The sequence below is a fragment of the Mobula birostris genome, chromosome 5, assembly GCF_030028105.1.
Source record: "Mobula birostris isolate sMobBir1 chromosome 5, sMobBir1.hap1, whole genome shotgun sequence".
Lineage (NCBI taxonomy): Eukaryota > Metazoa > Chordata > Chondrichthyes > Myliobatiformes > Myliobatidae > Mobula > Mobula birostris.
In genome coordinates, this window is record NC_092374.1 from 96,949,430 (window position 1) to 96,963,190 (window position 13,761).

The window sequence follows — 13,761 nt, forward strand, 5'->3', positions numbered from 1 at the left end:
ACTGTGGACCTTTTCAGACTGATGGTTTTATATTCAGTGTTTTTGCCACCCGTTCCGTTTCCGTTTTGTTGTGCAAGGGGAGGGGTTTGGGGGTTGATATTCTGTTAATTTTTTTGTGCAGGGGAAGAGTTGTTTTTGGGGGTCATTTTTCCTGTTCTGTTTTGCGTGGGAAGGTTTGGGAAGGTTTGGGGAGGTTGATGATTGAGATACTGTTCTTTTTTGTCCAGCTGGGAGTGGGTTTGATGTTTCTCTCTGACTGACTTTCATGTTCTTTCTTTGTTCCGTGGCTATCTGGAGAAGACAAATTTCAGAGTTGTATATGGGTACATGCTTTGATAATAAATGAATATTTGAACCTTTGAATATCAGGCCATTTGGCCCATCAGTTCTGCTCCATCATTCAGATGTAACTGATTTATTTTCCCCTGTCTTCTCAGAAATTTTGACACCCTTACTATTCAAGAACCTATCAGCCTCTGGTTTAAATATATCCAATGACTTGGCCTCCACAGCTGTCTGTGGCAATGAATTCCACAGATTCATCAACCTCTGGCTAAAGAAATTCCTCCTTATCTCTATTTGGATGTCCTTCTGTTCTGATGCTGTGCCTTATGGTCTTAGACTCTCCCACTATAAGAAACAGCTCTCCACGTCTACTCTATCTGGGCCTTTCAATTCAGCTAACTTCGAAAACTTTGACAAACTTCTTTAGATATAGTGAAGAGTATATTGATTGCCTGCATCACAGCCTGGTATGGGAGCAATAGTTCCATTGAATGGAAAATTCTACAAAAAGTAGTGGATATGGCCCATTACTTTACCCATCATGGGTAAAACCCTCCCTGCCATTGAGCACATCTACATGAAACACTGTCATAGGAAAGCAGCATCCATCATTGACCATCCCACCACCCTTTTCTTGCTTCTGCCATCAGGGAGAAGGTACAGGAGTATCAGGACCCACACCACCAGCTTCAAGAACAGTTATTACCCTTCCACCATCAGGCTCTTGAACCAAAGAGGATAACTTCACTTGCCCCATCTTTGAAATGTTCCCACAACCAATGGACTCACTTTCAAGGACTCTTCATCTCACATTCTCGATATTCATTGCTTATTTATTATAATTATTTCTTCCTTTTTGTATTTGCACAGTTTGTTGTCTTCGGCTCTCTTGTTGAACACCCAAGTTGGACATTCTTTCATTGATTCTATTATGGTTGTTATTCTTTAGATTTGCTGACTATGCCCACATGAAAATGATTCTCAGGGTTGTATATGGTGACATACTTTGATAATAAATTTACTTTGAACTTTGAATAATATTCGATAGGTTTCAATAAGATCCCAATGAGATAGTTAACAATCCACATGAACTATACGCTCACCATGAGGTTCAGAATTTCTCTGCCATTTCTATAAAAATGTCCAAAATTTTCAAGGAGATTTAAAAGAGTTTTTTTGTGGTATAATCACTGTGGGAAGACACCACAGGAAGCTCACACAGGTGTATAGTAACTGGACAGCACTCTGTTTTCAGTAATATTTGAATTTGGGATAAATATTTGCCATGAGTATTGGAGGATCTTCTTTGCTGTCTACAATCAAACTGTGGGTTTTTGAGTCTCACCGGGTGAAGCTTTTCAACTGTGGCTGGTTTATTATTCTTCTCAACCCAATTCTCCTGCCTTCTCCTCATAAACTTTGATACTGTTACTAATCAAGAACCAATCAACCTCCAGTTTAAATGTATCCAATGATAAAGTAGCCTACAGGACAATAATAGACAACAGAAGAGAAGAGAGAAGAATCAGATCCAACGTTATTATCATCAACATGAAACTTCTTGTTTTGTGGCAGCAATACAGCACCAGATAAAAAAAGAACTTGAGTCACAATAATAAATAAATAAACACTGCCAAAAAGGAATAGTGAGGTCGTGTTCATGGACTGTTCAGAAATCTGATGGCGGGGGAAAGAAAATGTCCCTAAAATGGTCAGTGTGGGTTTTCAGGCTCCTGTGCCTCCTCTCTGGTGGTAGTAGTGAGAAGAGGGCATCTGGAGGATGGTGAGGGTCCTTAGTGATGGACACTGCTAGCGCCGGTGATGAAGCTTGCTGAGTCTCTGTAGTCTCTTGCTGTCCTGTGCATTGCTGACTCCATACCAGGCAGCGAAGCAACCAGTCAGAATACTCCTGTTTCACCCAGGGTAGATTCCCAGGAATTTGAAGCTGCTGATCCCCCGATGAGGACTGGTGTGTTCTCCCAGTGTCTCCTTGCTGAAGCCCACCTTCAATCCCTTGGTCTTACTGACATGAGTGCGAAGTTGTTGTTGCGACACCACTCAGCTGGCTCTGTATGCCTCCTTGTCACCGTCTGAAATTGTTCCAACAGTACTTGTGTCATCAGGTGATGATGCTGTTAGAGCTGTGCTTAGCCACACAGCCATGCGTGTAGAGAGATAGTAGAGCAGTGGGTTAAGCACACATCCTTGCCCGAGTGATGGTCAGTGAGGAGGAGATATTATTACCAATCCGCACCGACTGTGATCTCCTGTTGAGGGAGTCACAAATCCAGTTGCAGAGGTCATAAACACAAGAGATTCTGCAAATGCTGGAAATAGGGACCATGCACAATCCTAATTTGATGGAGACTGACGTGAGAGGCACAGAGGAACATCTGGAGAAACTTCTGAAATGCCCGCTTCGCTGCCGCTGCTACTGTGAGATTGAGAATCTCCGGAGGGGAAGGCCCCAAATCCTCAGCTTTGCCTATTGCCTGTTGCCGGGGCCGGGGTCGAAACGCTCAGCAGAGATGGTGCTCAGTGCTCGGTGTTGGAGGGCTGGTCGGAGGCTGAAGTTTTCAGACGGACTCAAGAGTCGGCTGTGTTCGAGTACTTCCAGAATGCTGCGTCGGCAAGTTTGCAGCACTAGAAGCTCATGGCAGGGAGAGTTTCTCCCTTCTACCATCTGTGTGAGATGATGGGACTTTCGAGAGACATCGAGACTTTTTTTTACATAGTCTGTTCTTCATCAGATTACAGTACAGTATTGCTTTGCACTGTTGTAACTATATGTTATAATTATGTGTTTTTTGTCAGTTATCTTTAGTCTTGGTTTGTCTTGTGTTTCTGTGATATCATCCTGGAGGAACATTGTATCATTTCTTAATGCATGCATTACTAAATGACAATAAAAGAGGACTGCGTGTCCTCACAATCTAATCTAATCTGACTGTAGAGCAATACACACAAAGTGCTGCAGGAACTCAGGTGTAATCTAAGGAAATGAATAAACTGTCTATGTTTCAGGCCAAGACTGGACTGGGAGGGGAAAGGGAAGAAGCCAGAATAAGAGGGAGGGGGAGAAGAAGGTGTACAGGCTAGAAGGTGACGGGTGAAGCCAGGTGGGTGGGGGAGGGTGTATAAAATAGGAAGCTGGGAGGTGATAGGTGGCTGGAGAAGAAAATCAGAAAAGAAAGGAGGAGGGGCACTAGGGGTAGATGATAGGCAGGTGAGTAGAAGAGAAGGGGTAATGGAGGAGGGGCAGAATGGGAAATTAAAGAGGGAAGGGGAGGGGGAAGTATTACCAGAAGTTGGGCAAATTGATGTTCATGCCACCAGGCTACTCAGACGGAATATGAGGTGGAGCCCCTCCAACCTGACAGTGGACTCATCATGTCTGCAGAGGTACAAAGGTGCTGAGTCTTCAAGTTTGTGGACTTCAAAAGCTGGAGTGGGTAATGTAAATGCCTGCAGTGAACAAGGCCAAGCCACTTAACACACCGAGTCAGACATGCACCCAGTGTAAACATGGTTTCTGCGAAGCTCGGGCTGTATTATCAATGCCAGACATGTGTCCTAGAAAAAGAGATGAACAGGATTGATTATCTGATGCAAATACCCCACATCCTTACATCATCACCAGCCTGGACTCTGGAACTCCCTCTCCAGTAGCTTTCTGAGCATTTTTCTCATGAGGCCTGCAGAGGCTCACTCCCACCCTCTCAATTAAGGATCAGTATTAATTGCTACAGGGTAGTGGAGTAGAGATGTGTCACTACCAAAGGAGATGTAAGGCACCTTCTCTCCGCGAGCCAGCAGGTCACCGCTGGGCAAAGTGTTGCACCTGTTTGGCATCAGCCCCCCTTCCTCCATGATCAGGGTCATGTGAAGCCATGGGAGCAGCTGGTGGATGCTCGTACGAGCAGCTGGTGCAGATCACAAGTCCTGGTTGTGCGACCACTGACACCAGGCAGACAATCTCTGAAGAGTATTGAAAATGGCTGGGGTCACCCATCTTGTGAAGACACTGACCAGAAGAAGACAATGGCAAACTACTTCTGCAGAAAAAAATTGCCAAGAACAATCATGGTTGCCATGATCGCCCACATCATACAACACAAAACATAATGATGATGATGATTAATTGCTAGCATTACTGACAATGCACACACCCAAGACAATGAGTATGAAGAAATGAATTTGCCATTCTGCCTGCTGGTACTGAATGAATATGCCACGACTGCCACTGAAAATATCTACAAGGCATGCTGTCACAGGGAAGCAGCATCCATCATGAAGGACCCCCACCATCCAGGCCATGCTCTCTTCTTGCTGCTGCCATCGGGAAGGAGGCACAGAAGCCCCAGGACTCACAAACAGTTATTCCCCCTCAACCATCAGGCTCTTAAACCAGTGGGGATAGCTTCACTCAATTTCACACACCTCAATACTGAACTGGTTCCACAACCAATGGACTCACTTGCAAAGACTTTACAACTCATGTTTTTGATATTTATTGTATACATTTATTGTTACTTTATTTTTTTCTCTTTTTGAATTTGTGGCTGAGGAACTGGTGCAGGGGTCAGGGTTTAGATTTATGGATCTTTTGGATCTCTTCGGGGGGGAGGTACGACTTATACAAAAGGGATGGGTTACAGCTGAACCCGGGGGGGGGGCAGGGACCAATATCCTTCTGGGCAGGTTTGCTAGAGCTGTTCAGGAGGGTTTAAACTAATTTGCCAGGGGGATAGGAACTGGAGATAAGATAGTTGGTTTACAAACAGAGGCAATGTGTAGTGAGACTGCTAGTAAGTTGATGGGGCAAAATTGCAGTCAACAGGAAGGTGGACAAAATTGAAAAATGTGATTAGAGGTCGGAAGGTGTTATGATTGAATGTGAGCAGTATACGGAATAAGGTAGATGAACTTAAGCACAGTTATAGATTAACATGTATGATGTTGTAGGCATCGCAAATCATGGCTGAAAGAAGATTATAGCTGAGCGCTTAAGGATACACATTGCATTGAAAGGACAGGCAGGTAGGCAAAGGGGGGGGCAGCATGGCTCTGTTGATTAAAAAAAATGAAGTTAAATCATTAGGAAGAAGTGATACAGAGTCAGGTGTTGAATTATTGTGGGTAGAGCTAAGGAACCGCAAGGATAAAAAGACCCTGAGGGGTGTTATAGTGTATACCTATCCCCAAACAGTAGTAAAGATGTGATCTACAAACACAATGGGAGATAGAAAATGCATGTCAAAAGGGCAATGTTACAATAGTCATGAGGGATTTCAATATGCAGGTAGATTGGGAAAATCAGGTTGATGCTGGAAACCAAGAAGGAGAATTTCTAGAATGCCTACGCTTTTTAGAGTCGCTCACGGTTGAGCCCACTATTCTGGAATAGGTGTTGTGCAAAGAACCAGAATTGATTAGCAAGCTTAAGGTAAGAGAACCCTTGGGGGAGAGAAATCATAATATGTTTGAATTTACCCTGAAATTTGAATAAGAGAAGCTGAAGTCAAATGTATCAATATTACAGTGGAGTAAAGGGAATTACAGAGGCACAACAGAGTATGTGTTCAGAATTGACTGGAAAAGAACACTGGCAGGGATGGCAGTGGAGCAGCAATGGCTGCAATTTCTGGAAGGCGCTTGATATATATAGATCCTAAAGAAGATGAAGTATTGTAAGGGCAAATGACACAACATGGCTGACAAGAGAAACGAAAGCCAATGTAAAAGCCAAAGCCAGGGTATATAATAGAGAAAAAGATAGTGAGATGTCAGAGGATTGGGAAGCTTTTAAGAACCAATGCTGAGTTCCTCCAGCATTTTGTGTGTGTTGCTTGGATTTGCAGTATCTGCAGATTCTCTTTTGTTTATCAAATGCACATGTTCCCGATACGTCTCACAGGGAGAACATACGAACGACACAAGAATGGCAGGAGCCAGGCGGATTGCGTGAATGGGGTGGCACTGGGGTGGAGCTTAGTTTATGACAGACGATGTTGGTCGACCAATAGCGTATAGAGTGGGCGGGGCGCGGATGTGACAGACAGGAAATCCGCCGCATACGTTGACAGAAGAGGAGGGGTGGTTAATTTCGTTCGGGGACGGTATTGACGCCTATATAAGGGCGGGTCTACGTCGGTGACGGACAGTGGGCGGGGCACCTTGGATGACAGACAGGGGCGGAGCTCCGTGGGTGACGGACAGTGGGCGGGATACTGTTGTTGACCGACAAGGGGCGGGGCAAGCAGGAGTCGCCATTTTCCTGCACTATGGAGTTCGGCAGATACGCCAGTGACCGGGGGCAGGCCTAGTCGGAGAGCCCGAGTCCGAGCTGGTGCTTCTCGGTGAGTCCAGCTCCCGCCTGTTGCCTCAGACAAGGTGGGGGGGGTCTGAGAACTGGTGAACAGGGGCAGCTAAGATGTTCATTGGCCGGAGAGGAGGGGGCGTTTTTTCACACAAACAGTCGGCAAGATGTACTTTATGAAGTCCTTCAGTTAGTTACAAGGATTGCAAATCAGGAAGGTCAGGTAAAATTTCTATGGGTTCCAGCACATGTAGGGGTGAAGGGGAATGAGAGGGTGGATGAGTTGGCAAAGAGGGCGTTAAAGAAAGAAAATGTGGAAATGCACATTAGTATCAGTAAAGCAGAGGTTAAGTGGGTAATCTGGGAAAAAGTCAACCGAATGTGGCAAGAAAGATGGGAAAGGGAGGCATTTATATCAAATACAAAAGAGTGTTGCAGTTACTAGGGTAGGTAATGGAAACAGAAGAGAGGAAATTGTGTGGACTAGGTTAAGGCTGGGGTATTGTGCATTAAACAAAACATTGAAAATGATAGGGAAACACCAGACAGGATTGTGTGAGGAATGTCAGGAAGAGGAGTCAGTAGAACATGTAGTTTTGTGTTGCAGGAAGTACGGGATACAGAGAGAGATGATGAGAAATAAATTAAGGGAGTTGGGGATGCAGGAATTCACATTAAAAGGGTTGCTGGGCATGGGTGAGAGAGCACAAGTCTGGGTATTTTTAGCGTTTTTAAGGGGTACAAGGGTTTTTTTTATAGAATATGACGAATAAACAGGAATAGGATACTAGGATGGTCAAAGATGGGAGGGTGAAGTGTAGGTGTGTGTGTGTGAGAGAGAGGGAGAGATTGGGTGAAGGGATTTAGAATGTATGTCTAGTGTACATTCCGGAGCAGAGAGTGGCGGTAATGCACCATTAAGCTGGATGCCAACCGCCGTAAAACAAGATACAGACAGAGGAGGGGGCGTTATTGTGCAGCAATGGGACGGTGGAGATTTACGATGCAGTTGGGGAGAGAGTTAAGTCACGGATGGGGGAGATCGGGCAGGGCTGAGGGTTCACAGGATGGGGAGGTCGGGCAGAAGTGAGGAGGGAGAAGTTGGGGTGGGGGAGAGAAAGTGGCATGGGGTGGGAGGGTGTGATCGGTTAGTGGGAGGGGTGATTTGGTGAAGTGAAGGAGTCATGGGATAGAGTCTGAACAGGATGGGGAGGAGAGAGAAGTTGGGGTGGGAAGGAATGGCGTGGTGGAAGAGAGGTTGCGCGAGGGGGGCGGGGGTGATTGGAAGCTGATCGGGTGAGGAAGAGTGATCACTTGGGAGACAGTATTGGGGGTGGGAATGACTTGGGGGGGGGAGGCCATTCAGGAGGTGGGTGGCTGCTTTGCAGTGAGGGGGGATAGGGTGAGGATGGGGATGTGAGAAGTGGAGCGAAGAAATGGGGGTGTGGATGGGGCAGGGTTCGTAGGTGTGGGCATGAGTCTGAGAGGAGGCAGAGTGAAGTGGGGGCATGTTAAAGGTGGATGATGTGTGGCAAGGAGGAGTGGGGAAGGAAGGGAGGGCACAGTGAGGCTGGTCCTGCTTGTGGGGGGTTGGTGCCTGTGGGGCTCAGGTCAAGTTGGAGATGAGTGGATGGGTGAAGTGCTTGTGGAGCAGAGTCACGGCTGGATGACAGAAAGGAGCTTGGGGAAGAGATGGTTGTGGGGAGATGGATTAGAGGGGTGCACTGTTCACTTGAATTGAATTGACTTTATTTCTTACATCCTTCACATACACGAGGAGTAAAAATCTTTATGTTACGTCCCCGTCTAAGTGTGCAATGTGCAATCACAGTAATTTATAATAATTTAAAATAAATTTATTTATAATATAGAACAGTCAATGCAATATAGAGTACACTCAAATCAGCGTGAGTTAATCAGTCTGATGCCCTGGTGGTCCTGGCTTTTATGCTGTGGTACCATTTCCCAGATGGTAGCAGCTGGAATAGATTGTGGTTGGGGTGACTTTGGAGAGAAATGGAAACGGGAGGGTTAAAGTGACAAAGGATGAAGATGGTCGGTGTGGCAGAGATGTTCATACAGTAAAGGTTTGCTAGCCCAGTGGAGCGAAGTTGTTTACCTTTGTGGAGGAGCCCAGAGGTTTACACTTGTCCTTCTGTAGCTTTCTCTATCTTATGTTCCTGAGTTGTTGAATCAAATGATGTAAGCACAGCCTTGTGTGAAGTTTATTATCCCCCCCCTCTGTGACCTTCCCTGCCATTGGGGGAACTCAAAATCAGAATCAGGTTTAATATTAATGGCACATGTTGTGAACTTTGTTATCTTTGTGACGGCAGTACAATGCAATTACAGTATGTACCAGGTGTCCCCTGCTTTTCGAACGTTCGCTTTACGAAACCTCACTGTTACGAAAGACCTACATTAGTACTCTGTTTTCGCTTTCAGAAGGTGTTTTCACTGTTATGAAAAAAATTCAGCGCGTGATAAAAAATCAGCGTGCGAAAAAATCAGTGCGCGATAAAAGACAGCGCGCGCCCGAGCAGCAGCTCTCCCCCGGATTCAGAACTGCTTTGCTTAAACACGTGCCTGTGAGCAGCCGTTTGCAAGATGAGTTCTATGGTATCGGAAAAGCCTGAAAGAGCTCGTAGGGGTGTTACACTTATGGTAAAACTAGACATAATTAAGCGTTTTGATCGTGGTGAACGAAGTAAGGACAACGTGAGTTTGGCTTGTGGAAGCTGACGAACGTGATGTTGAAGAGGTTTTGGCATCCCATGACCAAGAACTGATAGATGAAGAGCTGATGCAATTGGAAGAAAAAAGGATAACAATGGAAACAATGAGTAATGATAAAGTATGACTTTAATTTTGAAAGGGTACTTTGGTTTAGGGGATTTTTGCAGGATGGTTTGAGTCCTTATTAAAGAACTGTGTGATAGAAAAATGCGCGAGGCTCAGCAGTCAAGCAAGCCTTCCACATCAGCCACAGCAGACAGCGAACCTCAACCCTCGACATCGAGGCGGGCAGAGATAGAAGAAGATGAGCTGCCTGCTCTAATGGAAACAGATGATGAGATGACCCCCCAGTGTCCCACCACCCCAACCCCCAGGCCACGGACAGGTACCGATTCGTGGAGAATGCAAAGGTAGCCGGGAGGCACACAGCACATCTTTAAGAAAAAAGCCGAAATAAACATGCTAATTCATTAGGTGCCGCCCATAATTGTCGGCCCAGATCAGAGACGACGCAATCGGAAATCAGCACTGATCTGGGCCGACAATTATGGGCGGCACCTAATTAATTAGCATGTTTGTTTCGGTTTTTTTCTTAAAGATGTGCTGTGTACCTCCCGGCTACCGCTGGACCCCCTGCGTTCTTCACGGCAATGTATCGTTCAGCGGCCCGGAGGGTGGGGGCCACTGCACTACCCAAACTCCGACAAGTCTAACACACCATCATCAGTGTGTTCGGCAAGCTGTCTTCCCGATTCCCATAAGTGATACTACACTGTACATACATTATTTCTACTTTATATCGGCTGTGTATTTTTACGTGTTATTTGGTAGATTTTTTTAGGTTACTGGAGAGCGCTTCTGCGCGTTTCTGCCGATGGCGCTTGCGTGAGATTTTCTGCCGACGGTGCTTGCGTGCGATTTTCGCTGCGGAGAGCAGTGCAGTAATGATTGTGGAAAAGTATTTCTACTTTATATAGGCTGTGTATTTATCATATCATTCCTGCTTTTACTATGTGTTACTGTTATTTTAGGTTTTATGTGTTGTTTGGCATGATTTGGTAGGTTATTTTTGGGTCTGCGAACATTCACAAAATTTTCCCATATAAATAAATGGTAATTGCTTCTTCGCTTTACGACATTTCGGCTTATGAACCGTTTCATAGGAACACTCTACCTTCAGATGGCGGGAGAAACCTGTAGCTGATTCCAGTGGCATGGAAACCACAACGATTGCTGATGGATTTGTTGCAGCCTTCATCCGCCTTCAGAGCCGTTGAGTTCGAAGTAACTTCGTCCACCTGTTCCACCGTTGAGGTCTTGGTTGGATTGTTCTTTGTCAGGGACCTCACCCTTGACCTTACCGCCATGGGTGACCCTACCAGGAGCATAGCTCCAGACGGCATTGCTCTCGGGATCACAGGACTATACAAGCTTCTCCACCACGACAAGGTGACAATCCATGGAGAGTACAAAGTAAATGGTAGGATACTTGGTAGTGTGGAGGAGCAGAGTGATCTGGGGGTACATGTCCACAGATCCCTGAAAGTTGCCTTACAGGTAGATAGGGTAGTTAAGAAAGCTTATGGGGTGTTGGCTTTCATAAGTCGAGGGATAGAGTTTAAATGTCGCGAGGTAATGATGCAGCTCTATAAAACTCTGGTTAGGCCACACTTGGAGTACTGTGTCCAGTTCTGGTCGCTTCACTATAGGAAGGATGTGGAAGCATTGGAAAGGGTACAGAGGAGATTTACCAGAATGCTGCCTGGTTTAGAGAGTATGGATTATGATCAGAGATTAAGGGAGCTAGGGCTTTACTGTTTGGAGAGAAGGCGGATGAGAGGAGACATGATAGAGGTGTATAAGATATTAAGAAGAATAGATAGAGTGGATAGCCAGTGCCTCTTCCCCAGGGCACCACTGTTCAATACAAGGGGACATGGCTTTAAGGTAAGGGGTGGAAGGTTCAAGGGGGATATTAGAGGAAGGTTTTTTACTCAGAGTGGTTGGTGCGTGGAATACCCTGCCTGAGTCAGTGGTGGAGGCAGATACACTAGTGAAATTTAAGAGATTACTTGACAGGTATATGGAGGAATTTAAGGTGGGGAATATGGGAGGCATGGTTTGAGGGTTGGCACAGCAATGTGGGCTGAAGGGCCTGTACTATTCTGTGTTCTATGTTTATCTTGCTAAGCAGCGTCATGTGCGGCACCTTGTCAAAAGCCTTCTGAATATCCAAATACACCACATCCACTGTATCTCCTGTGTCGGCCCTGCTTGCAATTTCCTCAAAAAATTGCAGTAGGTTAGTCAGGCAGGATTTTTCTTTCAGGAAACCAGTTTTTTTTTGTATTATTATGTATTGCATTGTACTGCTGGAAAGTTGACAAATTTCACAGCATCTGCCGGTGATATTCAACCTGATTCGGATTATTTTGCAAAGTACTGTACATCTTGCATCTAATGTGTTAAAGTACGTGCCAAACAGCAAGAGTCCTGGTATTGACGTCAATGGTACACTGCTAGTTGCTGGCTTCTAATCACAGTGGCGCCCCCACCCCCGCTATCACCCTTATTTTCCTATTACTAGGCCAGTATTGGATACATTTTGCCAACTTGTTTTGTTCCCATGGACTGTAACCTTTTGGATCAGTTTTCGATATGCAGCCTTGTTAAAGGCCGTACTGAAGTCCATGTAAACTATCTCCTCGTGCTGTGAGCATGTTTTCCATTATACTGGTACTTTACCGTACCTGTGTACATGACAGTAAACTCGACTTGTATTCAGTTATCTCTTCAAACTATTCAATTAAATTAGTCAGACAGGATCTCCCACTAACAAATTAGAGCTAAACACAAGGGATTCTGTAGCTGTTGGAAATCCAGAGCAACACACACAAAATGCTGGAGGGATTCAGTAAGTCAGGCAGCATCTATGGAAATGAAAGTTTTGGACCAAGCTCCTCCTTCAGAATTAGAGCCGATCTCTGATGAACTCGTGATTTTCCAAGTGTTGATTAAACTTTCCCTCACTATTTTTTTCCAATAATTTTCCTTACCACTGACATTAGATTAATTGACCTATCCCTGCTGGCCTTAAATAAAGGGATGACTTTTGTTGTCTCCCAAACATGTGATATCTCACCTATGGTCAGCTAAGATATAATCATTAGGGCCACACCAATCCCTCGCCTTCTGTTGCAGCCTGGTATGTGCCATTCCTGTGATCTCACACCTTACCAATAGCATCTAGCACACTATGTCTGTTTGAAAGGAGACTGTCAAAGTCTGCAGAAGAACTGTGGCAAGTTCTTCAAGATACTTTTAACAATCTACCAGTCGATTTTCTTATAAAACTGCACAATGGAGAATTGATGCATTTTATAGACAAATGGTGTCATGCCAAATATTGATTTGATTTAGTTTTTTACTGTTTATTGCTTTTTATAGTAAATTGTTTGATATTTATTATTTTTGAAAGCATCTTTGCTTTACATAATTTTTTTTACATGGGCATTTACATTTTTTACATTTTTTTTTTACATTATATTAAGGTGGGTCAGCCATAATGAATGGCAGGGCAGGTTTGAAAGGCCGATCCCTGCTATTTTTTTTCCCTTGTGATATCTTACAGGGAGGTGAACTACAACTTGTGCAGCATGTCAGTGACCATAATCTTATGTGCATTCTTCATGGCAGAGGCATGGCACACCATTACTTTGGATAATATTTCAGTTCATGCCTTGCACAAAGTGTGGTGTAAACATATCCTCAGTATTTCATCAGGAGACAGCTCAGTGATCTCCTGGTCCAGGCCTGCAGGCATTCTTCTCATCTGCTGTGCATAGTTGTGGAGATCGGTACTGTCCATACTTTTTCTGCCTCTGCCTCACTTGGGGAGTTAAATGAAGTTCCACGAATTTATAGATCAATCTGGATGGGTGAACAAGGGCCAATGCAGCACTGGAGCATTGACAGAGTATTTCAGAATTAAAATCTGAGTCAGGTTTAATATTACTGGCATATGTTGTGAAATTTGTTGTTTTGTGGCAGCAATACTGCAACAAGAAAATAGTGAGGTAGGGTACAAGAGGACCACAACCTTTCCGTGGTTTAGAGGTTTGCGTGCCTCAGTGACCCGGAGAGCTATGTTGGCTGGAGTCAGGTCTTGTGCTTTGGCTCTTGATAGGGTCACCCATGCCAAACAGGTCAATGTGTCGAGCCCATACTAAAGGGTAGTCCATTGGTCCTTCAGGTTCAGGGTTTCAGCTCAGGGCTAACAATCCTGACTGGTTAACTAAAGTTGTTGCAGAAACAGTAATGAAGAATCCTTCTACACAGATGGAGATGAAGGACCTTCATTGCTGCCCTGAACACCAGCAGCATAACGAGCAGTAAGTCGGGTACATTCTTTGTCTGTTCAG

General features: G+C 44.9%; 1 protein-coding gene across 3 annotated transcripts in view; it reads left to right on the top strand.

Moving 5' to 3' along the window:
* rnf167 (ring finger protein 167) overlaps positions 1-13,761 on the top strand; it is a 233,988-nt gene that overhangs the window by 41,633 nt on the left and 178,594 nt on the right. For 2 of the 3 annotated variants that reach the window (XM_072258504.1, XM_072258506.1), the window contains exon 1: positions 6,536-6,644. The exons of the other annotated variant lie outside the window; for it this stretch is intronic. The gene's annotated coding sequence lies outside the window, so the exon portion shown is untranslated. Of the gene's footprint in view, positions 1-6,535; positions 6,645-13,761 lie in introns of those variants that run through there. 3 annotated transcript variants of the gene reach the window in all.